Source organism: Pseudorca crassidens, chromosome 13 (genome assembly GCF_039906515.1).
Source record: "Pseudorca crassidens isolate mPseCra1 chromosome 13, mPseCra1.hap1, whole genome shotgun sequence".
NCBI lineage: Eukaryota > Metazoa > Chordata > Mammalia > Artiodactyla > Delphinidae > Pseudorca > Pseudorca crassidens.
In genome coordinates, this window is record NC_090308.1 from 49,829,102 (window position 1) to 49,846,380 (window position 17,279).

Genomic DNA, 17,279 nt, shown 5'->3' on the forward strand with positions numbered 1-17,279 from the left:
AGTGTCCTCTCCATCTAATTCTTACTGAGCACCTGTGTAAGAGGCATTGTGTGGCCTCTCCCTGAGGGACCCTAAGGAAAAATGCCGCATCCCCTCTTGTCCCCAAGCCAGCTTTGTCTACGGCAGGTGCTTTGGAAAAGTAGGAGTGAGCAGGGCCCAGAAAAACCAAAACCGACACAATTTTTTGAAGTGTGATGTGTGTACAGGGGGATCGTCAAGTCTTTGCTGATAAGAAGGTGCTCTCAGGAACCTCACCCTCCTTCCTGAGGGCCTGTCCCCTGCCTGGGCCCTCCAGGGGCATGGCCAGATTTCCGCTCTCACCCCGGAGTCCGATGAGGCTCCTGCTGGAGGGGGGCGTTGGTCGGGCTGGGGTGTGAAACCAGCTCCCTGCCAAGCCCCAGGGGCTGTTATCACCACTCACCACGCTGCTTCCATCATATATCCTGTGCCAGCGCTGTGTCAGGCCCATCTTACATTTTTCAAAATGTCTTTAGCATCATTTCCTGAGCCTGAACATTTTGCTCGTGCTGCAAAACGGCATCTAAGCTGAGAACCATTTCTGCAAGTTTCACCCGGGGTTATTGGGACCACAGACTTCCAGAGGCGGGAACAAATGCTTTTCTCTTATCAGTGGGTGAGAGTCAGCCCAGCTTTCCTGTAAAACCCCAGCAATTTGCAAACCAGAGATGGTTTGTGCATTTTCATCTAAGTAGAGACCTGCTCTTCCAGTTAAAAAAAAATCATGTAAGAATTAAACTCTCCCCACATAATTTACCATCAGGTTATCTTCTGCAGCCATTCCTCCTTTCTCGAGGCTGGGAGGAGGCAGTTCGGAGGCACTGGGAGCTGGGCTCAGGGCACAGGTGGTGGGTGTGTTAGTCTCTGCTTAGCCTCAGCCCAGCTTTCTGTAATAATACAGCCTGACAAGATTTCTCCTCTCCGTTAGCCTTTCTCCTAACCCTTTCAGCTCTGCTTGCTGACATCATCCTGGCTGGATTTAAATAGCTAACTGTGCCATGTTCTCCTGGATACAAACCACCCGATTGGTCACCTCCCCAGCTGGCCTCTACCTACTGAAAGGCAGGAGGTAGAGCTTTGGGGCCAATGGCTGCCAGAGCTCAGCTGCTGCTGGAATCCAGTGGGTTTTCTGTCACTAAGGGAGGGAGAAACGTAGAGGTACCAGAGGTCTGTCCTGTGCATGGCTATACTTGCATGCCCAGGCAATGAACTGTGATCTGCTAATCTTACTATGTTCTGGGCATAAAGGGAAAAGATGGTGCACATCCTTTGTTCCCTCCTGTTGAACTGTAAGTAGATTATAAAATCAAACTCGGTGGCTAACTGATGGGATAATTTCAGTTCAAAGAAAAAAGGAAAATGAAAGAAAAGATGGATAGGAAATCTCAGAAAACTGAAGCCTCTCCCTTTTCATTTTGAGGATAGGTTAGCTACATCCTTGCGGTAGAGAGACATTGCATCAATATCAAGCTGAGTTTAACTCCACTGTGCTTAACAATGAATGCTTTTAATTATGAGGGTTTTTTTTTAAGTAATGAATTATGAGTTAAGCAGTCTGCTAGGCTGCAGTCATCTTCAATAATTCTTGCAAAGAAAAAGGTTATAAGAGAAAACTGATTGAAGAAGGTAAGAGTAAGATGAATGTAACCCACTGGAATCATATCATTCTAGAATTTTAATTAAGTAAATTTAAAAGCACTGGAGAGCCATCTACACAAATAACGGGCTGAACGTTATGAGGCTGTGTTTAATATTGCAATCATTATTCAAAGGAAAACTGAAAAATCTTAACCCCGTATGTGCAACGTGCAAAGAAAGTGAACACAGTGAGAGCAGGGGATGGGGCATGGAGAGAACCCTGGCTTCCTATTCAGAAAAGCATTATTAAAATCCCTGCAGAAGGTATGAGGTCTACAATACAGTATAATAGAAATTATGCCTACACATACACATACATATGCCTTTACGAAGAGATTAAGCCACAATCAATTCAAAAGATAAGGATGAAATTGAAAGCTCATTCCATTTTATAAGGGATAGAATTAATCCCTGTAAAGTCACTTACTCGTATGGCTGGATACTTGGAGTGGACTCTGCGTGGTACAAGCAGTCACCTCTTAGCTAATTCAGGTCTCTCACCAGCCCCCACTCCTTGTCAGGCTAGGCCTCGGTCGTCTCACTGTTTACGGTCAAGTACACCAAAGAATCGTATTCAGGAACACACACCTGATGGGTTAGAAACACAGTCCACTTGGGACACTGATGAGGCCACTAGATGGAATACATTTACAATCCTAGCAACATTTGAATTCAGGCTTCCAGATCGTAAAGCAAAATCAGATAACCTCCTTATTCCAAATCATTAATACATAACCCATGAGTTAGTGACTGTACACTTCAGTGCTTCCTAAAGGAAATGTGATTTTCCTTGTTGAGATGTAATAACGCTGGGTATAGTGTTAGTTACATTATTCTTTATACTTTTTGTATATTTAGATTATTTCACAGCTTTAAAGTGTACATGCCATTTGACCCAATAATTCTACTATAAGAGTTTATTCTATACATATGCTTATATAGAAGTATTCTTTAAAATAACAAAAGATTGCAAACAACCTAAAAGTTCTTTAAGAAGAACTGGTACAGATACTATGCTATATCCATATGGGGGAAACTACGCTGCCCATCCGTACGGGGGGAAACTACGGGGGAGACTACGCTGCCCAGGGACATGGAATCATCTCCACGATACGTTATTATGATGGCATGCAGGGAATATCTCTGGAAGCCTATACCCTACTCCCTGACAGCAGCGGCCTCCAGGGAGGGATAGGGTGGCTGGGGACAGGAATGGGAGAGGAACTTGTTTTTAATATCATAACCAGTTTTTTTCCAGTTTTATAAGTCAGCTCTATTGGAATATACCATTTGATGAGTTTTGAAGAATGAATGTTATGCTCTTTTGTACTCTTCGATTTTGTGCATGTATTGCAAAAATTAATTTTAAGGAAAAATATCTGTTTGAGCTAGATTCTTCAGAAGTTCTATGGAATAAAGTATTTACATAAGATACCTCCTTTGGTCTATGAACTAGTGGTAGAAGGCAGCTACTTTAGGAAGATTAGTTATTCTGATCTGAAAGGTAAATGTCCCACATGCTAGTGAATTACCCGGGAAAGGTGTGAAGACTCAGCCCATGGAGGAAGGGTAAGCGGGGGAGAGGAGAAGGAAGGTGACCAGGAGAAAAGAGAGCCTGGGGGCTGCTCTCACTTTGATTATAACATAGGTAGAGGTGCTGCTAAAAGCACCTCTACCTATGTTAGAATCTGAATGATTGAGTCCCCCAAGATTCATGTGTTGAAGCCCTAACCCCCCAATGTGATGGTAATAGGAGGTGGGGTCTTTGGGAGGCGATTAGGTTTAGATGAGGGCATGAGGGTAGAGCCCTCATGGTGGGATTAGTGGCCTTATAAGAAGAGGAAGAGACATCAGAGCTTCCTCCCTCTGCCATGCGAAGATACAGTGAGAAGATGGCCATCTGCAAGCCAGCAAGAAGACTCTCGCTAGAACCCAACTATGCAGGCACGCTGATCTAAGACTTTCCAGCCTCCAGAACCATGAGACAAAGTTCCATTGTTTAAGACACCAGTCTATGGTATTTTATTGTGACAGCTCAAACGGATTAACATCACCTAGTACAGAGGATGAGACTAGAAATCTATTTTATAATCATGATATCAAAATTTAAGGAGGTCCTTCTGAAATGCCTGCTTGTGGCCCAGTGTTTCCAGAACCCTCTAAAGAAATATAAAAATTAGTCTGTGTGCTAATGCCAGTGTAATGTTCTAATTGTACCTTCCATCAGCTTAGGAGGTGGAATTCCATTTTACTGCAAGTGGTTTGAAATTTACGTTGTCAGCTTGGTCTGGGTACTTTGGCTCCTGCTCTACCAGAAAGGCCCTATGAGGTACGGGCAGCAAAGGAGGAAGACAGAGCCAAGGCAAGGGGCTGGGAGGGCCACAGCACGGGAACATGGCGCATTAACCCCACCAGAGAGAGGCAGGCCAGAGGCCAACTTCGTGTGAGGAAGAGGCTGGAGATACCGTTATGGTCCTGCCTGTGCTACCTGTGGCATTATCAGTATGTCCCCAAACACTGTCACGTCCTTCTCTGCTTCACATTTGTGCACCTGTTTCCTCACCTAGAATGCAAGCTTCCCAAGTGGAGAGGCTCTTTTCTCCTTCTTCTCCTCCTTCTCTTTTTATGCCCAAGCCCTCAGCAAACATGAAGAAAGAAAAAGGAAAGAAGGAAGGGCAGAGGGGGCAGAACTATTGGCCTAAGTGTCAGTGGAGTTAAGGTAAGTAAAAGGTAAGGTAATTATACAATTTAAATTAAGCAGAGCTAAAATTTCTGAATTTCAGTCTTTTTGACAATATATCTAGAGGTGTTAGATGGGAGACTGGTGAGTAGAAGCATGGCCCCCGAACAAAGAGAGGGCAGCCCTGCACCTTCAAGTCTCACCATGTTCATACGGTGAAGGTAAGATGACTTTCCCGGTGGCTGCAGCTCCACCACTGCCTAGCTGTACAGGCTTGAGCACCTAACTCCCTGGGCTTCATTTTACTCATCTATAAAATGGGGCTAATAGTACCTTCCTCACAGAGTTATGGTGAAGACTAATAGTACCTTCCTCACAGAGTTATGGTGAAGACTAAATATAATATATATCATATACATACAAATATGTATTAATATATGTGTGGGCTCAGCATACTATCAGGCACGTACAACAGTGGGTTGCAGTTAATAGGATAATTGATGTTGTTTAATAAAGATGAGATTTATTCTACATTCCGATGGCTGTACAATCAAGGTCCATGAAAAGATCTGAATATACTACACATATAGGGATGCTAGTCACTAAAACGTGCATACAGGAAAGATCCCATTTCCTGCTATAATTATTGCTAGAGGAAGAATTCATGAGAACAGCCTTGTGAAGGCAATATTTGCCATCACCCCGTGAGTGCAAGGCAGCCTCACCTTTTGGAGATACTGAGCACCCCCACCAAAGGCAGAGTAATTCCTGCATCAATATATTATATTCATGCAATGGACTCATCTATCTAATGCGAATTCAATTTAGAGGACACTGCCAGACAGAATTAAATATATTAGTTTGAAAAATTACAGAGAAAGTATGTTTATAGCAGTTCCATTTGACTGAATCAATTTTCTAAGTGTTTTTCTTTTAAGAGTCCTAGAAATCTTGCTTATAGGGTGTGCCTCCAAGATAGACTTTGCATTACACCATCTGCTGCAAGAAAGAACCCCAGAATGTTTTATTTTTGGCCTTCAATAGCTGCCCAAGGGGACTGCCGCAGGAGAAAAGTGCGTGAAATATCACTTATCACAGACATTTCCACTAGCAATTATTCCAGCCCTTACCTGGATTATTAATCCGCGTATTTTAGGGAGATCAAAATTATAGCAAAGGGGTTATGATTGGTCATGACTAACGAGAAGATCTCAAATACTAAATGGGGATAGCTCACATGATGGCACTAGCTCTAATTAAGATTTTTATGCAAGAAATAACAATAATCTTTTAGGAAGCACCTGCCATTGGCTGGACTTCGCACAAGGCACTTCACATGTACCTAATCATTCATTCCTCATGTCAGGGCTGAAGGGTTTATTTTATGGATGATGAAATTAAGATTCAGCAAGGTTCAGCAAGGTTAAAATAAGTTGTCCAAGTCCCACATCTAGTCAATGGCAAAGCTGGCATTGGAACTCAAGTCTGGTTGACCCCAAGCATATGCTCGTTGGCATCCTACTGATCTATCAGGTTCAACAGGTAAAATCATGAAATATGTGATTTTCCCCTCCAACATTTTCAGAGATATCCCCTTAGCATAAATCCAATCATTTAACAAATATTTATATTTAAAAAATTATAGCCACCTTAGAACAATTCTCTATATTTAAAGGGTATATTTGGAGAAGGTATAGTGTCTTCTTAATGGAAAAATTTCCCACTGGATGAAACTCAAGTCCTCCATTTTAAGATTTAATATTCTTTTTGAGGAGAGTTATCTCCTTTACTTTGTAGTAAATAAAAAATCATAACAAAAAACTAGAATATGGATCTGAGAAGTATTCAAAATACAATTCAGAATGAGATTCTTTATGGCAAAACTAAAAACAATGGAGAATAAAATGCGAAAATATAACATTTACAGAGGTCTCGAAAGAGATTAGAGAGAATGCAATATTAAAATAGGTAATAGCTGGGAATATTGTAGAATTAATTAAAAAACACAAATGCTCACACTGAAGGAGCACAACAAACACTGAATAGAATAAATAAAATAAACCTCACTTAGATACATATGGTGAAACTAAGGAAAACTTCAAAAAAAAAAAACTTAGGAAAACTTAAAACAACCAGTAAAAATAAAAGGGGGGGGGACATTGTTTGTCAAGGAACATCAATAAGACTGAGAGTTGACATCTCAGCAGCAAAAACTGAGGCCAAAATAAAGTAGGAAGAAATCTTGAGAATTGCTGACCTACAATCCTATACCCACTTAAATTATCATTTAAGAAAATAAAGACATTTTCACACAGGGGCTAAGAGAATCTTCCATTCACAGATTCTTTAAGAAAGAACTACATAAAGATGTACTTCAGGGAATAGGAAAAATGAACCAGTGAGAAAGGATTCAAGAAGCAAAAAATTCACAATGAACAACCTAAAAATAACATTAGGAAACAATTCCATTTATACTGGCATCAAAAATAGTAAACTACTTAGGAATAAATTTAACAGAAGTACAAAAAAAGTACAAAAGTGCAAAACTTGTATTCTGAAAACTATAAGATATTTTTAAAGGAAATTAAAGAATCCCTAAATAAGTGGAAAGACATCCCATGCTCATGGATTAGAAGGTTTAATATTATTAAGATGACAATACTTGCATATTCATCTACAGATTTAATGCAGTGCCTAGCGGGCTTCCCTGGTGGCGCAGTGGTTGAGAGTCCACCTGCCGATACAGGGGACACGGGTTCGTGTCCTGGTCCGGGAAGATCCCACATGCCGCAGAGCGGCTGGGCCCGTGAGCCATGGCCGCTGAGCCTGCACGTCCGGAGCCTGTGCTCCGCAACGGGAGAGGCCACAACAGTGAGAGGCCCACGTACCAAAAAAAAAAAAAAACTCCAGCTAGCTTTTTGTTTAGAGATTGAGAAGATAGTACTAAAATTCAAATGTAAGTCCAAGCGATCCAGAATAGCAATCTTGAACGAGAAGAATAAAGTTGAAGAACTCACACTTCCAGATTTCAAACTTATTACAAAGTTACAGTAATGAAGACAGCGTGATACTGGATTAAGAATAGAACTGAGTCCAAATATTAACCCTATACTTACAGTCAACTGATTTTCAACAAGGGTGCAAAACATTCAAAGGGGAAAGAATAATTGTTTTCAACAAATGGTACTTGGATAACTGGATAGCCACATGTAAAAGAATGAAGTTGGACCTCTTCCTCACCCTACACACAAAAATTATTAACTCAAAATTATCATAGACCTAAATGTAAAAGCTAAACTATAAAATTCTTAGACGAAACATAGAGATAAATCTTCATGACCTTGGGTTAGGCAAAACGTTCTTAGATATGATACCAAATGCACAAGCAACAAAAGAAAAATATATAAACTGGGTCATCAAAATTAAAAACTTTTGTGCTTCAAAGAACACCATCAAGAAAGTGAAAAGACAACCCACAGGATGGGAAAAAATATTTGTAAATCTTGTATCAGATAAGATTTGTATCCATAATATATAAAGAGCTCTTACAACTCAATAATAAAAAGATAAATAGCCCAGTTTAAAAATGGGCAAAGGATCTGAATCTCTAAAAGAAATATACAAATGGTCAATAAATACATGAAAAGTTGCTTAACATCATTAGTCAGTAAGGAAATGCAAAGCAAAATCACGAGATACCACTTGAAAACATTATGTTAAATGAAAGAAGCCAGTCGCAAAAGACCATTTATTATATAATTCCATTTCTATGAATGCCCAGAATGGGCAAATCTATGCATATAGAAAGCAGGTTAGTGGTTGCCTAGGGCTGGGAAGACTGGAGGAAAATGGGGAGTGACTGCTAATGGGTATGAGGTTTCTTTTGGAGGTCATGAAAATGTTCTAAAATTGATTCTGCTGGTGGTTGTGCAAGTCTGTGAATTCACTAAAAACCACTGAGTTGTAAACTTTAAATGGGTGAATTGTATAGTGTGTGATTTATATCTCAACACAGATGTTTTAAAAAGAAGCAAATGGAGAGTAAAAATATTGATAAATATACAGTAAATCTAAATAAGCATTGAATGTCCATAATAATCGTAACAAAAGCACTAACAGAAGTTATGAAAAAAGATGGAACTAAAATACTAGAAACAATAACATGTGAGAAGAGAAGAAGAATGATTAGAGATGAAGCGTCCTAAGGTCAATATTTAGTTTGAAAGGAAGGTGAGGTGTATGGATTAACCTACCAGATTGTTGAACAGTATGCTTGCTAAATTTAACAGTAAGCAGGAAAAAGTAGAAATATAATCACTTGAAAGAAAAAGAATCGATCAGTTCTGTAGAAGTCAGAAAAAGAGAAAAAAAACCAACATGGTGAATGGAAAGCATGAAATAAGCTTAAAGAATAAATTCATCACAATATGTAATCACAATAACGTAAATGGGCCAGTTAAAAGACTGAAGCTCAGATTTAATTTAAATAAATCCAGCTATATGTATTTTTTTTTAATGCATTTCTGGGCTTCCCTGGTGGAGCAGTGGATAAGAATCCATCTGCCAATACAGAGGACACGGGTTCAAGCCCTGGTCCGGGAAGATCCCACATGCGGCAGAACAACTAATAAGCCCGTGCGCCACAACTACTGCAGCCTGCGAGCCTAAAGCCTGTGCTCCGCAACAAGAGAAGCCACCGCAATGAGAAGCCCGTGCACCACAACCAAGAGTAGCCCCTGCTCGATGCAACTAAAGAAAGCGCATCTGCAGCAATGAAGAGCTAATGCAGCCAAAAATAAATAAATAAATAAATAATTTAAAAAATGCACGTCTAATTGTTTGTTCCTCGTAATTAGGATGCAATTGCACCTGAATATTTTTCCTTTTCTTGTTCCTGACTTTAACTGGGATGCTTTTAGCATTTCACCATAAAGAAAAATATTTGTTTAGGATTATGCTAGATACTCTTTTTCAAGTTAAGGGATTTTCCTTCTATTCCTAGGTCACTAACAGAAATACATTCAGACTGTTGACAGAAAATACTTGTTAATTTAGAATTCTATACACCAACTATCATTCAAGAATGAGGATAAAATAAAAAGATATACCATTTACAACACTCTAAAAAACTATATGATACCTAGGAGTAAGTTAACAGAAGATGTGAAAAACTTTCATGGAGAAAACTCTAAAAGTTTATTGAAATACATAAAAATAACGAATAAATGGAGAGATGTAACATATTCATGTATGGGAAGACAAGAGCTTAACAGTAGTAGTTTTCCTAAATTTACACCACAAACTTAATAAATGCTATTAAAAATCCTGGGGGAATTTTTTTTTATTGACCTTATAAGCAGATCATAAAACCTACTCAGAAGAGTAAAGAGCCAAGAACAGCCAAAACTATTTTGAAACGAGAAAGGATTCACACTAGCAGATACCAAGATTTATCACAAAGTTATAGTAATTAAAATACTCTGATATCAGCATTTGGATAAATAGATCCATGGGACAGGTTTTCTGAAAAAACAAGAAATACTAACATATACATAGGAATTTGGAATATGACAGAGGTGACATTACAAATCAGTGGGGAAAGGATGACTAATAAATGGCACTGGGACTATTTGCTAATAATATTTTCAAAGGGAAAAATTAGATTCATACCTCACAGCATGCACAAAAGTAAATTTCAGAGATGTTAAGGGAAAGCTGTATACATTTAGACAGACTATGGAAACTATATACAACATCCTAGAAGGGCACAAAGTGAAAATCATCATGGAAAAGTGATAAATTGAACGACATAATTTTTAAAACTTGTCCATGACAAATGACATCAATAACAAAGTAAAAAGACAAACACAGACTTAGAAAAAGTATCAGCAACCTACATTTCAAAGATAACTACAGCCAACATTACAAAGATAACTATCCAAATTATATAATAGGTTCCTAAAAATAAGCAAGAAAAAATCACCAAACAGCAAAAAAGGCAAAGGGTATGAAGAAGCAATTAGTAGAAAAGGACATTTAACAGTCAATAGACACATGAAAATACTCTTGACTTCACTAGTGGTCAAGAAGGTGCAAAACAAATAGATACTGTTTCACACCTATTAGAGTGGAGAAAAGAATTTTAACTCTGACAATACCAACAATACCAGTTGTGAGAACGGAGAAATGAAAGCTTTCATCCACTGCCAGTGGAAGTATAAAATGATCTAACTACTGCACAAAGCAATTGGGCAATACCTGGTAAGGTTACTACATGCATAACCTATGACCAACAATTCCACCTTGATACACGAGATACATTGGCCCAAGGAAATACAGACAAAAGAACGTTCTTTTCAGCATTCCATGTAACAGCTAAAAAGTGGAAGCAAGCTACCTGACCTTCAGGAGTAAAATGGGCAAATAAAATGGGAATTATTTATACAATGTCACCTTGCATAGCAGTTAACATGAGTGAACTAGATCTGTATCATCTACATCGATAAATCTAAAATACATGTGATAAGCTAAAATGATGCAAAGTAAATATTTATATGTGATATCATTTATATAAAATTTTAAATAAATGGTACAATCATACATATTATTTACCAATACTACACTAAAGATACCAAAATCTTCCTGGTTATGATTCACATCTCTAAGGTGGAGAGGGAGGTGCCTTCTACCCCAGGTGTTCTAATACTACAACATCTAGAGAGGTCCTTGAATATACACATCATAAAAGGTAACAAGAATGACTAAGCTGCTTATGAGAATTTAGCACTATTATGTGCCTAAGTACAAAGCACCCTAAAGGACATCTTGGAGGTTCTGATATCAATGGCTAGTTCCTCTTCCCTAAGGAACTGATAATAATAACCCTCAACCAGTGGGGCTAAGAGATTGGCTCTGGCCCTGCTTCTTGTCTTCTTCTACAGGTCCTGGGTGGTTCTCCCTCACCCAGCCTGGTGTGCGCTGGGAAATCTCTCTCCTACTTCGGATGGATTCATTCCTGTGTTTCCTCTGGCACTCACCAGAAGTACAGACCTGACACCCCAAGTTTCACCTGCTGATTTCTGTAGAAAGTTCTACAGCCTAGCTCTGCCTCTCTGATCTATGCCCAGGGCCTATACTTGTGCCTATTCGAGAGTGCTGCTTCCCTGGGTGTGCTTAGCTTTCCTCTAGGTGCTGCAACGCTGGGCATAGGGGCTTTAAACCCCCTTTGGCTTGGAGTTACAGAACAATATTCCTTCCTGGGTTCCTCTATTAAATACACACACACTTTCATATATACACAAACACATGCTTACATACACAAACACATTTATATAAACAATGGCACACATGTGCACAAACTCATATACACAAAGAAACACACACACACATACACACCTACACCACTCCCTTCTCTGCGACAGAAGCCGGGTTGCTTCATCGGTCAAGATCCACTATTGTGTAAATATTGTAGGGCAGATCTGATTGTAGAATGGAATGGAAATGATAGAATTTGCTATTCACAAACACATCAAATATCAAAGGACAACTGTGTGATACTGTTGGAACCACTATAACACAATAGATCCCCCCTCATACAAGCTCAAATTCTGTAAATTTTCTTTTTCCACTTTGGGAGCAGAGTTGATTCAATGATACTCTTCCATTACCATTACCACATGCGAGGCCCCTCTCTAGTTTTATTTTACTTTATTTTCTCCTTTGTGCCCCATTCCACTCTCATTTCCCATCCCTCCCGCCCCTCACAGGCATCCTCTGTAATGTGTTTGATATTTGCCCGATTGTTCTTATCCTATTGCTTTTCTACTAGGTTGGCACAGCAAGACGATGCTTGTCTCTGATCCATTAGGCTGATTCATTTTTATTAAGAAGCCATAAAATTGTAGGTGTTGTGCGGGAGTGACGTCTGCTGTGGCACCGAGCGGCCAAACGATGTGCACAGCTGTTTAACGTGGTGGTGGGTCCAGATGTGTCTATTATATATACAGAACTCAGCTCCCAGGATCATGCGATTGTGGGGGAAAGACACTGTTTAAATCAGGAAAAGGCTGATTTGTTGTGAATGAATTGAGAGTGTTTTTGTCTGAGAGCAGAGGGTGCGGTGACTAACTGTTCCACGAAGCCTCCTTTCTGTGTGGAGTCTCTCTGGCCGAGCCCCACGTGCGGGCTCCCCTGGAACCTGGCCCATAGGTGGCAGTCTCCCTTCATCATTCCTGGACCGCAAACCTCCGGAGGGCAGACTGCCATATCGGGCTCTTTTGCTTTTTCCTTCGGTTTCCTAATATTTAATGTTCCCTCTGCTCAACTTCCCCTCCTCCCCACACAGAGGGCAGAGTGAGCAGAGCTGATGACAAAAGAAACTTCGTGTGGAATCAGCCAAATCAGAAGACCTGGGTTGTGCCCCTCTCCTGGCAGTTGTTCTGGAGTTGCCCTGAAGCCCTCTTGCAGAACTGCTCTGTAAATTACAAGGAGTGCCTTTCACTCTAAATAGACAGTAAAGCCTTCGCAAATTGTCATATTTTTAAAAAGCAATCATGTTGATGCAAATCTTTATCCTCTGTTTTGTCTCGCCCCCAGCTCTCTGCCGACACACACCGACAGATTTAGGATTAATCTTTAAGAGTGGGTTGCAATCAGACATTCTCCCCACAGTGTGCCCCAGCCTTCACCAGCCCCTCACAGAGCCTATTTGACAAGATAGAGAACAGTCACAAGCAGACATGTGGAGCGTGTGTGTGCGCGCGCGCACACGCGAGTGTATGAATCCTCTTGCCCCTCTCTCCTGCGCAGAGAATTCTAGATGGAGGATTCAGAAGAAAACCGAGACATCAAGAAGAGGCACCACCTTCTCACCTTCCTTCCACTGCACTCACCCTGCACCCAAGAACGAAGGCAGGTGGAGAACTACCCCAGCCCCAGCCTGCCCAATGGGCTTCTAGTCAGCCAGCACTGCACTGTCTGGCCCCCACTGTTTCTGGAGCCAAAGGGAGTTTCAATCATTAGCAAGTGTCAAATCGCCTGAGGATTGGGTCTGTCTGAGATGCCAAATGGAGCGGTTCATTAGCATCTGTAAAAACTGCCTCAACCAAAACTGTAGAACCCAGTGCTAGGGTGGGTTTTGTGTATTCCACTTGAATTAGCAAGTAGAATGCCTTATTAATCTCATCAACACCTGGGTTCTGAAAGGAAAGGACTTCCTTATCTGTGCTGGAAGGAGGGTTTCCCTGCTTCTAGGTGCTTCTCTCCAGACTAGAGACCTGGTTAGACGACGCCTTGTCCCCTCTTCCTTCCCCAGAGGTGGGGAGGGCTCAGAGACTGTTGCTTAGGCTTTGGGATAATGAAGGTCATGGAAGCCCTGAGTGTTACAGCCAGCTTTCCTGACTCAGAAGTAGCCAGTGGTTGGCCTATTCTAAAGGTGGCCAAATTCATGTTCCTCCAAAGAACTAGACCCTGGGGTAGGTGTGGGGGCAGGGTTGGTGGAGGGGGTGGAGGTGGAGGGGCCGGAGGAGGGATGGAACCTGGCTCAAGTTGGAACTTGACAGAGCAGTGGCCATGACAGGCAAGCCTCTGTCACCACAAGGAACCTTCTTTTGTCATACTGTCTTGGATGTTTGGCCACTCTAGGGCATGCATGTGCATTCACTGGGTGTGGTTCTGAGGAACCAAAGCCAGTCTCTTCTCGCCAGGCTGACTTCAGGGAAGACAGTCTCTCCAGCTACGCGCCTGGTGGCTGGAAGCCTGTGAGGGGGCCCAGCCTGTCAGGAGCACTGCCCTCTGGGCACATACCCACAAGGGAGCTGAGGCCACCTCACTTTCACTCCTAGTTATTTTTGAGGTGGAAAGATCTGATCATTTATGAGATAGTCTCCATCAGGAAGTCCCACTGGCTCAGCGGCCACGTTCATTTATGACACAGGAGATCATGAGTTGAAATCAATTTGCAAAAAGCTGTGGATGAAAGTGTTGTAAAGAAACTGGATTTCAGGTTAGTTTCTTCTATCTGAATCAGAACTTAGTCGATTACAATTCCATATTGCTTTACCATTCTCCATCCTCCGCTGACCTTGGGGGTGCCTACCAACGTGGGAAGCGAATGCAGAAGATCTAACGACATACAATCTTTCCTTTCTTTAGACCCTTTTCCTTGAAAAGCTAGCTCTGTGAATTCAGATTTTCTTTCCTCATATGAAAAAAGAACGGCTTAACAGCACCACCAATCCTCAAAGTCTATAAAGTAAAGCCTTAGCAAGGTATTTAAATTCTGCTGGAACCTGAGCCCGGCAGCCTTTCCCACGTCATCTCCCACCACTGATGTTTTATCAGGCTCATCCCAGTTCTGCAAATACCAGGTGTGTTTCCACACCTCTGTTGTCTCTGCCCGTCCCTCAGCCTGGGTGCCCTCTCATCCTACTCCACGTGATGGGATCCTACATATTCCTCAAGGCCTGTCTCACTCATGAAGCCTTTTCCATCTGGAGTAAGTTAACCAGCACCACTCTGTGCTCTCAAGGGCCCTTTGAACCTCCATCCCATCTGTGCACACAGCCTGGTGGGTCAGCAGCCTGCATGTGTGCCTGCCTCTCTCCTTCACAATCCTGAGCTTCCTGTGAGAGGCAGCCACATCTCACTGTATCTCCTCTAACACCCAGGCCAGCATCACCCAATGAGTAAAGCTCAACGATTGTTGGTGGAATTTGCAGTCAAACCTCTTTAGCTTATAAAAATAAACATAGGGGCTTCCCTGGTGGCGCAGTGGTTGAGAATCTACCTGCTAATTCAGGGGACATGGGTTCGAGCCCTGGTCTGGGAGGATCCCACATGGCGCGGAGCAACTAGGCCCGTGAGCCACAACTACTGAGCCTGCGCGTCTGGAGCCTGTGCTCCGCAACGAGACGCCGCCATAACGAGAGGCCTGCGCACCGCGATGAAGAGTGGCCCCCACTTGCCACAACTAAAGAAAGCCCTTGCACGGAAATGAAGACGCAACACAGCAAAAATTAATTAATAAACTCCTACCGCCAACATCTTCTTTAAAATAAATAAATAAATAAAATAAACATAAATGTCAGCACTAATCCTCCCCCATTCAATGCAAGAAGCCCCATGGATTCACATTAACAGAAAAAAAATTAGTAATTTAAAATTAGAAATGAATTAGCTAATGAAGAGAAAGATAGAGTGCTCGGCCTCTCTGGAATTCAAAGATTTGTTTGTGAAAATAAGGAAATGCCAAATTTGGCAAATCAAATTAACAATTTAGAAGAAATTACAATGGTCATTGTTGCCAGGGTCACAGTAAGACATACACTGTCAGGGCTGCTGGCGATGCCATGAGTACAGCCTCTCTCAAAGTAATTTTATGAAATGTCTCAAGAGCCTTACAAACCTTCACTCACTTTGACCAAGCAACTCCAACAGGAATGTATTGTAAGGTGACAAGCTGTGATACAGATGAAGAGTTGTGTTTATTAAATGTTCATTGCAGCCAGCATGATTTATATATTAAGTTGATAATAACCTAAATATCTAATAATATATAAATGGTTCAATAAATAATAGTGGATCTGTGTAACGTATACTGTGCATAAGGATGATTTTTTAAAATATTTACTGTCATGGGAAAATTCATATGATAGAATGTTAACTGAAAAAATAGGACATAAAACTGAATATGCATTAAGATCTCAAATGTGATGTTATATGTGTATATATATCTACATACATGTATACGTGCTATATATGTGTATATAACTTGTGCTATCTAATACAATAGACTCTAGCCACACGTGCTCATTGAGCACTTGAAATGTGGCTAGTCCAAAGTGAGATGTGCTGTAAGTATGAAATACATATGCGATTTCAAAGACTTAGTAAGAAAAAATAATGTAAACTACTGTGTTAATAATTTTATATTGATTATATATTGAATGACAATATTTTAGATATATTGGGTTAAATAAACTGAATTATTAAAGTTAATCTCACCTGTTTCTTTTTACTTTTTAAAATATGGCTTCTAGAACATTTAAAATTACATGTGTGACTCACATTCTATTTCCATTGGACAATGCTGTGTTGGGCAATTACATTTAAAAAAAGATGAAGAAAATTGCTAGTTGAGGTTATCCCTGGGTTTTAGAATTATAGGTGATTTTAGTTTTGTTCTTTAAACTCTTCTGTACTCTCTGTTTTTCCAATGAGCGTATACTTCTAGTGTTTCACTTCTTTGGGGGAACCTTCTCCAACCTTCCAGATTGGTGTTAGATGCATGCATGACTCTATACTTTTTCTCTATGGCACTTACTAGAGTTTGAAATTATATGCTGTCTGATCACTTGATTCATGTCAGCCTCCTCAGCAGACCATACAGTTCACAAGTCTGGGACCTGTGTCTGTTTTGCTCATCTTTGCATCCCCAGCACTTAGCGCAATGCATAGTATTTAGTAAGTATTTAATAAATACTGGTTGGATCAATGAATGAATGAATGAGCGAATGATTAAAGAAAAACATGTTAGTGTTTTAAAACAGAAAAGTTCAAGTCACTGCAACTATAAAATCAAAGTAAATCATCGTGTAAGAGAAGTATTTGCAAAAAAAAAAGGAAAAGGGCTTCCCTGGTGGCGCAGTGGCTGGGAGTCCGCCTGCCGATTCAGGGGACACGGGTTTGTGCCCCGGTCCAGGAAGATCCCACATGCCGTGGTGCGGCTGGACCCGTGAGCCATGGCTGCTGAGCCTGCGTGTCCGGAGCCTGTGCTCCGCAACAGGAGAGGCCACAACAGTGAGAGGACTGCGTACCGCAAAAAAAAAAAAAAAAAAAAAAAAGGGAAGTATTTGCAAACTTCAGTAAAGTGATGGTCAGAACAGATTTTGGATCTGCTGCTGGGAATGCCACTCATCGAAGGCCCCGTCTGCTGTGCTCTGAG

The 17,279-nt window shown here is 41.0% G+C and overlaps 1 protein-coding gene and 1 long non-coding RNA gene across 2 annotated transcripts in view; one reads left to right on the forward strand and one right to left on the reverse strand.

The window, feature by feature from the left end:
• Positions 1 to 17,279, reverse strand: part of ARMC2 (armadillo repeat containing 2) — a 236,578-nt gene that overhangs the window by 168,079 nt on the left and 51,220 nt on the right. The window contains exon 2 of the mRNA XM_067702381.1: positions 2,084 to 2,244. The gene's annotated coding sequence lies outside the window, so the exon portion shown is untranslated. The remainder of the gene's footprint in view (positions 1 to 2,083; positions 2,245 to 17,279) is intronic.
• Positions 1,122 to 9,129, forward strand: LOC137204671 (uncharacterized). Its single transcript, XR_010933785.1, has 3 exons — positions 1,122 to 1,307; positions 4,224 to 4,375; positions 8,882 to 9,129. It is a non-coding gene; the product is annotated as an uncharacterized lncRNA (long non-coding RNA).